Raw genomic sequence first — 15,193 nt, forward strand, 5'->3', positions numbered from 1 at the left:
GAAATCTGACATTTAGATACTGTATGTGGTTTGATTAATAGTTCAAATATTAAAGCACATCATGGACTGAATCCTAACTTCAAAAACACAAACATAGCTTGAAGTTTTGCATAAATCATGAATTAAGGTTGCAAAAAAGTTAGAAAGCAGTCCTTAGTGTATATTGGTGAAACATTATTATACATATTTCATTGTAACTCAAAACATCGGGTATGAATTCATTAATTAATTGCTAAACTACATAACTGTAACAGATTTGGCTATATTCCCTAAACTCTGCTTTGTGTAGTTTTACAGTTTTATATGTCATGATATTGGCTTTCCTGTTCTACTGTCTCAACATGGCTCTCCTCTCCTCTTTCTCACCAAAGCTCCAGATTAACGTTGGCTGTGATGACATCCAAGTCGCTAGCTACTTCGCTTGCTGAAGAGGAGGAAATCCAATCTGGCCACAGAGATTTGTTTCAACAAATCTTGGTGTCTGTTAATGTGACTGCACTGCTGAGGATGATGGGAAATGCGGTCCAAGAAATGGGATTCCGGCCGCTTCCTTCTGCTTTCTGCAGCACTCAGTCTGTGGTGGCGAGTTACCACAGGGATCTCTGGCCTGGAAATTGGCATTTGTATTCCATTAAAGCCAAACTGCCCTACAGGGTACATCTGCTGCTACTGCTGATTGATATTGGCCCTTAAATGATGTGTCAGACCAGCCTGGGCTAACGGTCGCTAGATCGCAGCCAAAAGCATCAAATCGGATTACAATCTAAAGGGGACAAGACAACTTCCCTGTATAGGCCTACTTGCCTTTAGGCTCTTCTTCGGTTTTCCCTTTTTCTTACTACTTTTGACCTTCCTTGTTTGCTGCTGGGTGCCACTGAATACACTTGAACTCTTCAATTAACCCATTTCAATAATCACCAATAAAGTCTCAAGGTCTGTATGGTGATCTACATGTTTGACCATTAACTTTCCACTTCACAGTACAAATTAATTTATTCTCATTCAACCCACTACCCTTTCCAGAGCACCTTGTCTAAAGCACTCAGACCCTTCAATTTGCGTCAGTGAACCCTATCTGACTGTGTGTGTGCGCGTGCGTGTGTGTGTGTGTGTGTGTGTGTGCGCGTGTGTGTGCGTGTGTGTGTGTGCCTAGGGTCAGGCTTCAACCACCAGGTGCCCATGTTAAATATGACATGTTTATTAAACAATAATAAACATCAAAGGAACAGGAAGATCAAAAGGCTAATGTGACATGCCGTGTCTACATAGAAAACAACCCAATGTGATCCTACACTCCATGCCTTGTCACTAAATAAAGCAATAGAGGGGTATAGGGCACTGCAGGGGCTGTATTAACCACGACATTTGGTCAACAACCACTAAAGCCTCAGGGCAGAAAGCGGTTTTTTTCCCTCTGTTGTTGATTTGACCAAAACACTTCTGCCCTTTCTTCTCATATTAAAGACGTAAACCTGTGAGACAGGTGGCGAGACAAACAATAAACAACATGGCTTGGAAATAGTCTGTCTGGAAAAATATTATATTGTGTAGCTATGTCAAGCTACATAGAAACAGCACTTGGACTACTAGCACTTTGACATTATAATACTTTTTAACATCCTAGTCAAAATACACAGGCCGACAAGCCAGTAATATTGGCTAAACATGAATTGTATGTGTAGTGCTGGTTAAAATATGTTTAACTGGCTATCAAAGGGAGAGAACATTCAAAATGTGCAGTATGTTACATTTATGACATGCATACATACTGATCATGAGACTGAGAAACCAGAACTACTAATTCAGTCAAAACACACCTCTCTCTTTCTCCTCTTCCCCTCTCTCTATCCCCCCTCCTCCATTCCCTCTCTCGCTCCTCTTCCTCTCTTTCTTGCCCCCCCACTCTCTCTCTCTCTCTCTCTCTCTCTCTCTCTCCTCACCCTCCTTCCCTCTCGCTCTCTCTCTCTGTCTCTCTCTCCCTCGCCCTCCTTCCCTCATGCTCTCTCTCCCTCCCTCTCTGTCCCTCACTCCCTCTCGCTCTCTCCCTCTATCTCTCTGTTTCCCTCTCTCTCTCTCTCTCTCTCTCTCTCTCTCTCTCTCTCTCTCTCTCTCTCTCTCTCTCTCTCTCTCTCTCTCTCTCTCTCTGTCTCCCTCTCCCTCGCCCTTCTTCCCTCTCTTCCTCTCCCTCCCTCTCTCTCTCCCCCAATGCTTATCTAGTTATCCAGTCTAAACCTGACCTTGGTGGGGATGTGACCGAACTCCATGCATCATTCATAGGAAAGGTGAGATTCATGAGCCATCCATCAGCTGCATGAATGAATCATGAACATAACAGTGTCCAATTATGTTATGAATGACACGTCTCAATCCCCAAGGCTAGATTAAAAACAAGCCTATTTCCCCTTTTCATTGGCAAATTGCAACCCTACTATATATAGTATGTTGTCCATACTGAAACCATATTTGAGTCGGGAGGATGGAATGGGATGCTGGGATAGAATGCTGGCATATTGTCTGGCTCTCACCTTTAAAGGTGCAATATAAAGAAATTGCTCTTCCATTTCCTGGTTGCTAAAATTCTAATAGTTTGCCTAATTTCAGTTTATGTGACAAAACACAATGTACAGAATCCTTGTACCATCTAAACCGCTGTGAAATATATTTTCAATAACCGAAAATATTGTATTTGCAAATAGTCCGGGCAGCCATTTGATTAGCTGTTCAGGAGTCTTATGGCTTGGGGGTAAAAGCTGTTAAGAAGCCTTTTGGACCTAGACTTGGCGCTCCGGTACTGCTTGCCGTGCTGTAGCGAGAGAACAGTCTATGACTAGGGTAGCTGGAGTCTTTGACAATTTCTAGGGCCTTCCTCTGACACCGCCTGGTATAGAGGTTCTGGTCAGAGGCCGAGCAGTTGCCATATCAGGCAGCGATGCAACCAGTCAGGATGCTCTCGATGGTGCAGCTGTATAACGTTTTGAGAATCTGAGGACCCATGCCAAATCTTTTCAGTCTTCTGAGAGGGAACAGGCTTTGTCGTGCCCTCTTCACGACTGTCTTGGTGTGTTTGGACCATGATAGTTTGTTGGTACACCAAGGAACTTGACACTCTCAACCTGCTCCACTACAGCCCCGTCGATGAGAATGGGGGCGTGCTCGGTCCTTATTTCCTGTAGTCCACAATCATCTCCTTTGTCTTGATCACGTTGAGGGAGAGGCATCACACAGACAGGTCTCTGACCTCCTGTCTCATCGTTGTCGGTGATCAGGCCTACCACTGTTGTGTCGTCGGCAAACTTAATGATAGTGTTGGAGTCATGCCTGGCCATGCAGTCATGGGTGAACAGGGAGTACAGGAGGGGACTGAGCACACACCCCTGAGGGGCCCCCGTGTTGAGGATCTGCGTGGCAGATGTGTTGTTACCTACCCTTACCACCTTGGGGTGGCCCATCAGGAAGTCCAGGATCCAGTTGCAGAGGGAAGTGTTTAGTCCCAGGGTCCTTAGCTTAGTGTTGAGTGGTAAAGGGCAGTGTGGAGTGTAATAGAGATTGCATCATCTGTGGATCTGTTGGGGCGGTATGCAAATTCGAGTGTGTCTAGGGTTTCTGGGATAATGGGATAATGGTGTTGATGTGAGACATGACCAGCCTTTCAAAGCACTTCATGGCTACAGACGTGAGTTCTATGGGTCGGTAGTCATTTAGGCAAGTTACCTTAGTGTTCTTGGGCACAGGGACTATGGTGGTCTGCTTGAAACATGTTGGTATTACAGACTCAGTCAGGGACAGGTTGAAATGTCAGTGAAGACACTTGCCAGTTGGTCAGCGCATGCTCGGAGTACTCGTCCTGGTAATCCATCTGGCCCTGCAGCCTTGTGAATGTTGACCTGTTTAAAGGTCTTAATAACATCGGCTACGGAGAGCGTGATCACACAGTCGTCCGGAACAGCTGATGCTCTCATGCATGCTTCAGTGTTGCTTGCCTCAAAGCGAGCATAGAAGTGATTTAGCTCGTCTGGTAGGCTCGTGTCACTGGGCACCTCGCGGCTGTGCTTCCCTTTGTAGTCTGTAATAGTTTGCAAGCCCTGCCACATCCGACGAGCGTCGGAGCCGGTGTAGTACGATTAAATCTTAGTCCTGTGTTGATGCTTTGCCTGTTTGATGGTTCGTCAGAGGGCATAGCGGGATTTTTTATAAGCGTCCGGGCTAGAGTCCCACTCTTTAAAAGTGGCAGCTCTACCCTTTAGCTCAGTGCAGATGTTGCCTGTAATCCCTGGCTTCTGGATGGGGTATGTACGTACGGTCACTGTGGGGACGACGTCATCGATGCTCTTATTGATGAAGCCAGTGACTGATGTGGCGTACTCCTCAATGCCATCGGCAGAATCCTGAAACATATTCCAGTCTATGCTAGCAAAACAGTCCTGTAGCTTAGCATCTGCGTCATCTGACCACTTCTTTATTGACCGAGTCACTGGTTCTTCCTGATTTAGTTTTTGCTTGTAAGCAGGAATCATTCTAATGGAATGTGAAGAGTTTTTCACATTCCATTCATCATTAATGTTTAGAGATTCACATTATATTCAGTATTAGTGCATGCAGTGAGGCTACGCTCATCTATATATTCATATAAGCCATTTCTAAGTGCCAAACAGTATAGGGGGGGAAAAGGTGTTTGTGTCAATGTTGAAAGTATATTGGGATTTCTACTTTCCCCTTAGAGCAGGACAGGTGTCTTTAGAGGTGTGAAACAGGACAGGAGGTATGAGAGGAGAGGTTACCAAACGTTTGGGTAGGAAGATGGAGTGAGCGGGCGGAGGGGGGGAACGATGTGAATGATCTCTTTAATAGAGCTGGGAGAGAGATTTCTCAAAAGATGAAGAGATGGAATTCTCCACCAGACATTGATAACTGCAATATGTGTGTGAGAGTCTATGCTCCCAAGTGCCTAAGAGGGAAGAGGAAATCACATCCATACTTCCATTTCATCCATCTTTAGGCTTCTGTGTGATTTCATAATACGCCCCCCACCCCCCGTCCTGTCACCCGTCCCCTCCGTCCCGTCCCGTCCCGTCCTGTCCTCTAGGTAATATGGCCACCCTGGAGGCTGCTGAAACCACACCTTGTGTCTCTGAGGCCTTCGTAGTTAGAAAAAGGAGAACATCTCATTTTCAGGTGGAAGTCTGTATAGCGGGATTATCAACCAAGATAGTATTTTGTTCATTCTGGAACTAAAGGAATGGTTCTTGTTCATACTGGAATAAAATAATGGGTTCTTTATTCTCACTCTCTTTCCTTCTCTCATTATTTCTGGTGTCAAGGAGCCATGTGATGGAGACAAAGACCTTTTGTTTTTGACAAATTATCAATAGCTGTGCCAACAGTATGATCCAGCACTTGGATTAAAATGAGATTTAACCATTTGGCTATCAGATCATTTGTACAGTGAATACTCTACAAAACATTTACCACTATTATTTCCTTTTTCTCTACATAAAAAGTTAAAGGTAAGACTTTACTTTTGAAAAGTATTCTTTACTGTGATAGTCTGAATCAATATTCCAGTCGTAATGCCCTTCAGTTAGGCAGAATGCTTGAAAGGGTTTTTGGGGAGGGGGCTATCCATCATAGATAAGGAAAACTGAACGCTTGTGCTCAGCTTGGGCTGAAGAGGATTCATTGAGCAGCTCTGTCCAACTGTGACAGTTCATTGACTGGCAAAATGGAATGGGACAGGATGTGAATGCAGGATTAAAACCAAGCGCTTCCTGCTCGTGTTACCTCGGAAGAATCCAAGCATAGTGTGCCCGAAGCACCGCCGCAACGCATTATATTCTAGCAGAAGCGAACTCCTTTGTAGGCGACTCTTTTGTCCGTGCGCACGCCTGCGGTTGGCTGGGCCTCCGTGGGGAACTTGTGAAGGCTCTCATATCTCTTCCATGGGGAAACTCGTTTAAACCTGTCTGAAGGCTCTCATATATTGGTTCACTTATGGCCTAAAATAAATGTGTTCATATGGGCAGGATATTGTATACCATAAATAAATAAAAATGTGGTGCATTTGTTGCGTTCCTTTTAGACAGAATACATAAAACAGGGTTGGGCAAATAACTTGAAAAAACTACTAATACATTAAGTAATACATTAAAAACATGCACATATAAAGACATGTTATTTCAACCTTGTAATAATGGCTGTGCGGTTGCAGAAGTGTTGGGCGTAAAGGGAGCTCATACAGCTTTATAAAGTATTATCCATCTCCTCTCCATTGGAAAGCCATTTCCACACCACCACAGGGTTGACTACTAAGCCTTCAGCCCTAAAATTGCAGTGTCCCCTCTGGGATGAAAACTAATTCTGCAGGTCCCATGCACACACGCACGGTTGCACACACACACACACACACACACACACAAACACGCACAAACACACAGTGATCTAACTAAAACGTACATTACGAAGGCTGACATAGTTAATAGACCGTCAGGGACAAACAAGCTTCCATAGCTGTGAAAATTCGATCGGTTCTGTGTGTATACTATAGGTTCACGTGTTATTTTTGTCATCGATATCTGTATGAAGGAAATAGTACATTAAGGCCCCTAGGATGTAAAGGGATATGTGGGAGCTAGACACCACTGTAAATGCGCCCTTGCAAATGTGAAAATGATTACATTTTCCACTCAGATTTATTCAATTAATTTTTTTTACCTTCATTTAGCCAAGGAGTCATGCTGAGAACACGGTCTCTTTTGCAGATGAGCCCTGCATGAACACATCAATAAACAACAATTACACTATACATAAAAAGCAAACACAAAATATGAAAAGCAAAACACAATCATTTGAAACAAACACATTCTTCAGTAAAAAGGCCCTCTAACATCCACTCCATCAACTTCAATGAGTTTTTTTGAGATGAGGCGCAAAATAACTAAAAGCCGATTTACCTAACTCTGTGGAGAGTCAAGGTATCTCCAGGGTTAGCCATCCCTGAGTCCGGGTCTGGTAACTATGTCTGAAGGTTTGATTTCACATTGAATTTGCATTAGTTGACAACTCTACCAAATGTAAGTCAAAACTAGACGTTGAACTGACGTCTGTGCCCAGTTGGATATCTCATTACCATGAGAGAGAGAGAATGTAACATTGCGCTTCGGCAATTTGTATCAATACTTCATCCAATTAAAGCAAATTGAAATTGAAAAGGAAAAATTGAGAAAGAGAGAGAGAGAGAGAGAGAGAGAGAGAGAGAGAGAGAGAGAGAGAGAGAGAGAGAGAGAGAGAGAGAGAGAGAGAGAGAGAGAGAGAGAGAGAGAGAGAGAGAGAGAGAGAGAGCATCTAAAGAGTAATGAGAATAATCATTTTAACTGAATTTGTCCCGGCCTTAAAGGGGAAGTTCACTCAAAAACACTTATGGGCCCATTATAACACTTGCCTGGTCGTTTGTCAGTACCCCAGACAGTTTTCAGGTCCATTGCTTGAGTATTTAGATGAAGTTACTAAGCTGATTCTACCCCCTCCTTCCCCATAGAAACGCCATGCAACGTCAATGTCCATCAAAAATACCTCCCAAACCCACTGCTCTGGCCTCCCATGACCGCAATAGTCATTGTAATGACTTTCTCTGCACAATTTTTCAGCTGACTTATTTCAGTAGGCACATTTTTACCAATATATTTTGTTACCATGAGAGAAAGAGAATGTAAAGTTGTGCGTTGGAAATATGTATCAATACTTCATCCAATTAAAGCATATTGAAATTGAAAATTGAGAGAGAGAGAGAGAGAGAGAGAGAGAATGTAGCATTTACATTTTTAGTCATTTAGCAGACGCTCTTATCCAGAGCGACTTACAGTTAGTGAGTGCATACATTTTTCATACTGGCCCCCCGTGGGAATCGAATCCACAACCCTGGCGTTGCAAGCGCCATGCTCTACCAACTGAGCTACACGGGGCCTGAAGCATTGTGCTTTGGCAAATGTATCAATACGTCATGCTATTAAAGCAAATTGAAACCCCATGCAACGTCAATGTCATCATAAATACCTCCCAAACACACCGCTCTGGCCTCCCATGACCACAATAGTTATTGTAATGACATTCTCTGCACAATTTTTCAGCTGACTTATTTCAGTAGGCACATTTTTACCAATGTATTTTGTTATTTTCATATTGAAATCCAGGAAGTAGATTAATGCACCAGAGTCAGGACCTAGGTCGGTACATCCGATGTGGGCGTGGTTGAAGGATGTAAACAATACTTTTCTGTTCTTACTCCCTCACAGCATTTGCTGCCTTCGTCAAATTTAATTAGAGTAAAGAATGTCAGATCGAGAAGGAAGAGGAAATTGGAGACCTGCCTTATTTTCAGAATGGTACTGTTGTGCCATATCGGTTTGAGCCGGAGTATACTGAGGCTGAGTTGTTCCATTTGCGGGCTGACTGCCATTAAACCCCTACAACTTATCCAGAACGCTGCAGCCCGTCTGGTGTTCAACCTTCCCAAGTTCACTCATGTCACCCCGCTCCTCCGCACACTCCACTGGCTTCCAGTTGAAGCTCACATCTACTACAAAACCATGGTGCTTGCCTACAGAGCTGTGAGGGGACAGCACCCCTCCTTACCTTCAGGCTCTGATCAGACCCTATACCCAAACGAGGGCACAACGTTCATCCACCTCTGGCCTGCTAGCCCCCCTACCTCTACGGAAGCACAGTTCCCGCTCAGCCCAGTCAAAACTATTCGCTGCTCTGGCACCCCAATGGTGGAACAAGCTCCCCCATGATGCCAGGACAGCGTGGTCACTGACCACCTTCCGGAGACATTTGAAACCCTACCTCTTTAAGGAATACCTGGAATAGTATAAGAGTAATCCTTCTAAAAAATAACATTTACATTAGTATTCAGACCCTTTACTCAGTACTTTGTTGAAGCACCTTTGGCAGCGATTACAGCCTCGAGTCTTATTGGGTATGACGCTACATGCTTTGCACACCTGTAATTGGGGAGTTTCTCCCATTCTTCTCTGCAGATCCTCTCAAGCTCTGTCAGGTTGGATGGGGAGCGTCGCTGCACAGCTATCTTCAGGTCTCTCCAGAGATGTTCGATCAGGTTCAAGTCCGGTCTCTGGCTGTGCCACTCAAGAACATTCAGAGACTTCTCCCGAAGCCACTCATGCGTTGTCTTGGCTGTGTGCTTAGGGTCGTTGTCCTGTTGGAAGGTGAACCTTCGCCTCTGTCTGAGGTCCTGAGCGCTCTTTCATCAAGGATCTCTCTGTACTTTGCTCCTTTCATCTTTCCCTCATTCCTGACTAATCTCCCAGTCCCTGCCGCTGAAAAACATCCCCACCACATGTGTTGTGGAAAATGTTTTTGTTGCATCAAGATTACTTTATTAGAGTTTCAACAAAGCCGAGGCCAGTCTGCAGAATGGCCCACCCCCTTACGCACTCCCTCCATCTTCTATAGTCGCCTCTTCAGTTTTCCCGCTCTTTTATTGCTCCGCCCACTTCCTTTGTCTCGCACACACACTCATGTTTAGTTTAACCATGACAAGGCCCTAAATCCTTGAAACATACACAAACCCCACACACACAGTGAAATGACCCAATTCAATTCCTGGCCCAGTAACAAAGAAATCTAAATCTATACTCTTGATTAACCCAGTTATACCCCATAGTCCATTAAACTCTACAGTTCATTAATAATAATTCACCACACATGATGCTGCCACCACCATGCTTCACCATAGGGATGGTGCCAGATTTCCTCCAGACGTGACGCTTGGCATTCAAGCCAAAGACTTCAATCTTGGTTTCATCAGACCAGAGAATCTTGTTTCTCATGGTCTGAGAGTCCTTTAGGTGCCTTTTGTCAAACTCCAAGCAGGCTGTCATGTGCTTTTTACTGAGGAGTGGCTTCCGTCTCCACCATAAAGGCCTGATTGGTGGAGTGCTGCAGAGATAGATGGTTGTCCTTCTGGAAGGGTCTCCCATCTCCACAGAGAACTCTGGAGCTCTATCAAAGTGACCATCGGGTTCTAGGTCACCTCCCTGACTAAGGCCCTTCTCCTGCGATTGCTCAGTTTGGCAGGGCGGCCAGCTCTAAGAGGAGTCTTGGTGGTTCCAAACGTCTTCCATTTAAGAATGATGGAGGCCATTGTGTTCTTGGGGACCTTCAATGCTGCAGAAATGTTTTGGTACCCTTCCCTAGATCTGTGCCTCGACACAATCCTGTCTTGGAGCTCTACGGACAATTCCTTCGACCTCATGGTTTGGTTTTTGCTCTGACATGCACTGTCAGCTGTGGGACCTTATATACATAGGTGTGTGCCTTTCCAAATCATGTCCAATCAATTGAATTTACCACAGGTGGACTACAATTAAGTTGTAGAAACATCTGAAGGATGATCAATGGACATTTCGAGTCTCAAAGCAAAGGGTCTGAATACTTATGTAAATAAGGTATTTCTGTTTTTTATTTTTAATAAATTTGCAAACAATTCTAAAAATGTGTTTTCACTTTGTCAATATGAGGTATAATGTGTAGATTAATGAGGAAATGTTTTTATTTAATCCATTGTAGAATAATGCTGTAACAGATCAAAATGTGGAAAAGGGGAAGGGGTCTGAAAACTTTCAGAATGCACTGTATACAAGACCAAGAGAGCCATCAATAGTATTGTGGCAGGTATCCTTTTGGTTAGAGTTTTGGGCCAGAAACCAAAAGGTTGCTGGTTCAACTCCCCAAGCCGACAAGATGAAAAATCTGTCTATGTGCCCATGAGGCAAGGCACTTAATCCTAACTGCTCATGTTAGTTGCTCTGGATAAGCATGTCTGCTAAATTACCTAAATGTAAATGTATTGTGCCATTATCGATATGGCTTATAAATGAATATGCTTAATGACCCCTGAGCCTGTTATATTTTATGTTGTATAGGCCTAGGCCAATTTATTTTCTTGATTGTTGTGTATAACATTGTCATGTATTTATTTTCTGTCTCTCTAGACAGTACAGACTGGCCTCTTATCCGATCACCTTGGAGTGGAAGCTGATGGGAGAACTTCTAGGTCGAGACCAACGATGGGTACTCCCAGCCTCTGTGGTGGCAGCAATTACATCTAACTACCCTGACCCCAACAGCAGCTACATTGGATTCCAGGAAGTTGAGGAGGCTCATAGCGTCTTATACGGATAACATATTCAAGAAATAACATTGTAGTTCAAATTATTTTTTATCAACAATTGAATGTTATTATAAAACATATAAAACAACAATTTCACAGTTACTATGTCATTTACACTGTCACTCAGCATTAGTTAGACCAGTGATTTACAAAGATGTTCATGGAGAGCAACCATCATGTAGGTTTTCACTCCAACAGGTGAGCTTGATTAGGGTTGGGTTGAAAACCTATAGGACGGTAGCTCTCTTGGTACAAGGTTTGAGAACCGTGGGGTTATCTAAAACACAGAGAAGATCCCAATTGCATTAGGTCTGGACTTTGCATCCTCTCTCCTTCTCAAAACATATTGGATGAGAAAGCCAGCTCTGGCATTCTCATCCAATGTGTTTTGAGAAGGAGACGAGGAGAGAGGACACAAGGATTATGCAATTGAGATCTTCCCACATAATCCTACTCATTACTCGATGTGCTGGCTCACGCCTGGGAGGCAGCCCGGTTCCAAAACTTCACCCGGTGCAAAACACCGAACGGGTGTTCCCATTCAAGACAATGACGCCAAAATGGGTGGACTGCCAGACATTGCAAGTGTACCCATAGTAGCAAAGCAGTAAGTAAAAGCATAAAGTAAAAGCAGGAAGTGTACCCATCAATCTGTGCTGTGATTTGTTGAATCAACTCAACTGACATTACAAAAAATACATTCCATTGCATGAGCCACATCAGTTAGCATCATTTGAATGAATATTCTACATTACCATGGAAATTATTGCATCACGCATGGCAAGCGGTACCGATGCGCCAAGTCTGGAACCAACAGGACACTGAACAGCTTCTACCCCCAAGTCATAAGACTGCTAAATAGTTAACAAAATAGCTACCTGGACTATCTGCATTGACCCTTTTTGCACCAACTTTTTTGACTCATCACGTATGCTGCTGTTACTGTTTATTATCAGTCACTTTATTCCTAGTTATACGGTGCTATGAAAAAGTATTTGCCCCCTTTCTGATTTTCTATTTTTTGACATATTTTTTATACTGAATGTTATCAGATCTTCAACCAAAACCTAATATTAGATAAAGGGAACCTGAGTTTACAAAAAAAGGTTGTATTTAATTAACAAAGTTATTCAACACCCAATTCCACTGTGTGAAAAAGCAATTGCCCCCTTACACTCAATAACTGGTTGTGCCACCTTTAGCTGCAATGACTGCAACCAAATGCATCCTATAGTTGTTGATCGGTCTCTCACATCACTGTGGAGGAATTTTGGCCCACTACTGCATGCAGAACTGCTTTAACTCAGAGACATATGTTGGGTTTTTTCAAGCATGAACTGCTCGTTTCAAGTCCTGCCACAACATCTCAATTGGAATTAGGTCTGGACTTTGACTAGGTCATTCCAAAACTTCAAATTTGTTGCTTTTTAACCATTTTCATGTAGACTTGATTGTGTGTTTTGGATCATTGTCTTGCTGCATGACCCAGCTGCGCTTCAGCTCACAGACGGATGGCCTGACATTCTTCTGTAGAATTCTCTGATACAGAGCAGAATTTATGGTTCCTTCTATTAAGGCAAGCCGTCCAGGTCCTGAGGCAGTAAAGCATCCCCAAACCATCACACTACCACCACAATGCTTGACCGTTGGTATAAGGTTCTTACTGTGGAATGCAGTGTTTGGTTTTCGCCAGGCATAATGGGATCCATGTCATCCAAAAAGTTATACTTTTGACTCATCTGTCCATAGAACATTCTTCCAAGTCTTGATGATCATCCAGGTGCAAACTTGAGTCAACTTTTTGGACGAGATGCCTCCTTGGTTGGTTTTTCAACCGGCGATTTTGGGAGGTAGGTCTGGTGTGTCAACTTTGAAGTCTGGGTCTTTGTATATGATCCGTTTATCTTCCCGCCGCTTGACAGCCTGCTGGACCAATCAGGTTCTAAAGTTGAACGTCTTCTATTCAGACACTCTTCTCTACCCAGTCCTTGGCCTGTTTGGAATAGTCCACACAGCTTCTCGGATCTCCTGAAAGATGTGTAATAGAATAACAAAACAAAAAATTGAAATTATTCCTTGCATCCTCATAAAAATGTTTTGGAGGAGGCATGAGTGGGGGAACATTGGGTCCCCTCTTTGAAAAGGGTGTGAAAAGGATACAAAGATAGAAGATGTGAGAAATTGAAGAAAGATAAAATCTGAGACAGTATGGTTAATTGTCCTATCCTAATGTCTGTTCCACTACCCCTCTCCTTCTTCCAATCCCTCCCAGGCAGGTATAAACAGAAAGATTGATTGGTGATGTTGGCTGGTATAAAACAGAGAGTCAGTCATTACATGTCAATTCAGAGCATGAGCTGATATTATAAATGTTTTAATTTAAATAATGTAAAGGTTGGGCTAGTTTGTTGTCATAACAACTCATGCACCAGCTAGGGCCAGAGCCATATATTTATGTATATGGCTCTGGCTAGGGCTGTCTCCTACTCATGGACCTTAACTAGGGCAAGTCATTTTATGCAATCAATAGCACTACAGGAAACTGTGATGCCTAGTAGAAAATAATATACTATTTCTTATCAGTAATGTTATAATGAAAAAGAGAATTGCATCACAAAGCAAAATAAACAAAACAGTCAGTAGGATATGATAACGTTATCATTACAGCTAAGCTAAAAACACCACAAACTTGTTCAGGGAATGGCAAACAAATAACGTTATAAATTACTTTGTAGTGACTAGCTAGCAACGTACCTTGAATGGTTGGAGCTTCCCGTACATGGTGGAAAGACGGTGGGAACAGACCCAGTTTCAACCGGTCCCCATTGTAGTCAGTGGCATGGGAGACCTTTGCGCTAGCACGAAGTAGGTCTTTGTTTTTTATACTTTTTACATTAAATAACACATTTATTTGGCAATTCAATGCCGAGACACCAATCGTTGTTTATGTAACAATAAATACACATTGTTTTTAATGCATTTTAGGTCATTTCAGAAATTCAGCATTTTGATATAAAAATACAGACATCTAAATACACAAACAATGGACCTAAAAACTATCTGGGCTACTGACAAACAGCCAGGCAAGTGTTATAAAGTGCCCAGAAGTGTTTTGGGGTGAACTTCCCCTTTAACTATTCAAGCTGTAAAAGGCCGAGTGAAAATCTCAACCAATGTCTTCACTTTAGCCATCCCTTCCTTCCCTTTCTACACCATGGAAGGCATCAGGTGCATTTTCACCACTGATACAGTTTAATTCCAGTGGTTTGATTTGATTAGATTTTTTTGACCATTTACAACACAATAAGTTGTACTGTTTCCGTTGTGGTCCTCTGTGATGTGACTGACTCAACACAGGAGGACAGGTAGGCTCTGATACATCATTGCTCAGTGAGAAGAGAGAACCCTCCCTCCTTCCTAGCTTTTGTGTTGTCTGTCATTGGTATGCAGAGTTTGTGTGTGTCTGTTTTTCCATTTAGTTTCCTCTCAGTCTGAAACACCCTGTTCTTAATCACTATGTTTTGGTTTTGGGGAAAGCATGTCCGTGGCAATTTGAAACTTTTTGAACTTCAACTTCTATCTCTCAGATACTGTAAGATGATAAGGAAAATGAACATCCACACACTTTCTTTATTTTATGAAAGTCCTCCTGAGTCTGACTAGCAATTAGTGGGTTCTCCGGTGTTACTAATTAATGGTTGGCTTCATAATTTTGTACAAAAAGAAAATTATACAATTTTGGAGGTACGTTAACTGGTTCCATAACCATCCAACCAATTAGACTGATTGATACAAAATAGGAAGGTCCCATTGGGTCGTGCATCTTTTATTGTTCCTCATCTTCATCTCCCTCTTCCCCTACTCCCTTCTCCTCCCCTCCCGCTCCACACAGCAGAGCAATTTAAGTGATTGAAAGGGAGAAGAGGGGGGGGACAGAGTGCTGCACCTCTTCTTCTGGCAATGAGCACTTAATCAGGGAAATGTTAAAGGGGAGTGTTTGATGTG

Source organism: Coregonus clupeaformis, chromosome 25 (genome assembly GCF_020615455.1).
Source record: "Coregonus clupeaformis isolate EN_2021a chromosome 25, ASM2061545v1, whole genome shotgun sequence".
In the NCBI taxonomy this organism is placed as follows: domain Eukaryota; kingdom Metazoa; phylum Chordata; class Actinopteri; order Salmoniformes; family Salmonidae; genus Coregonus; species Coregonus clupeaformis.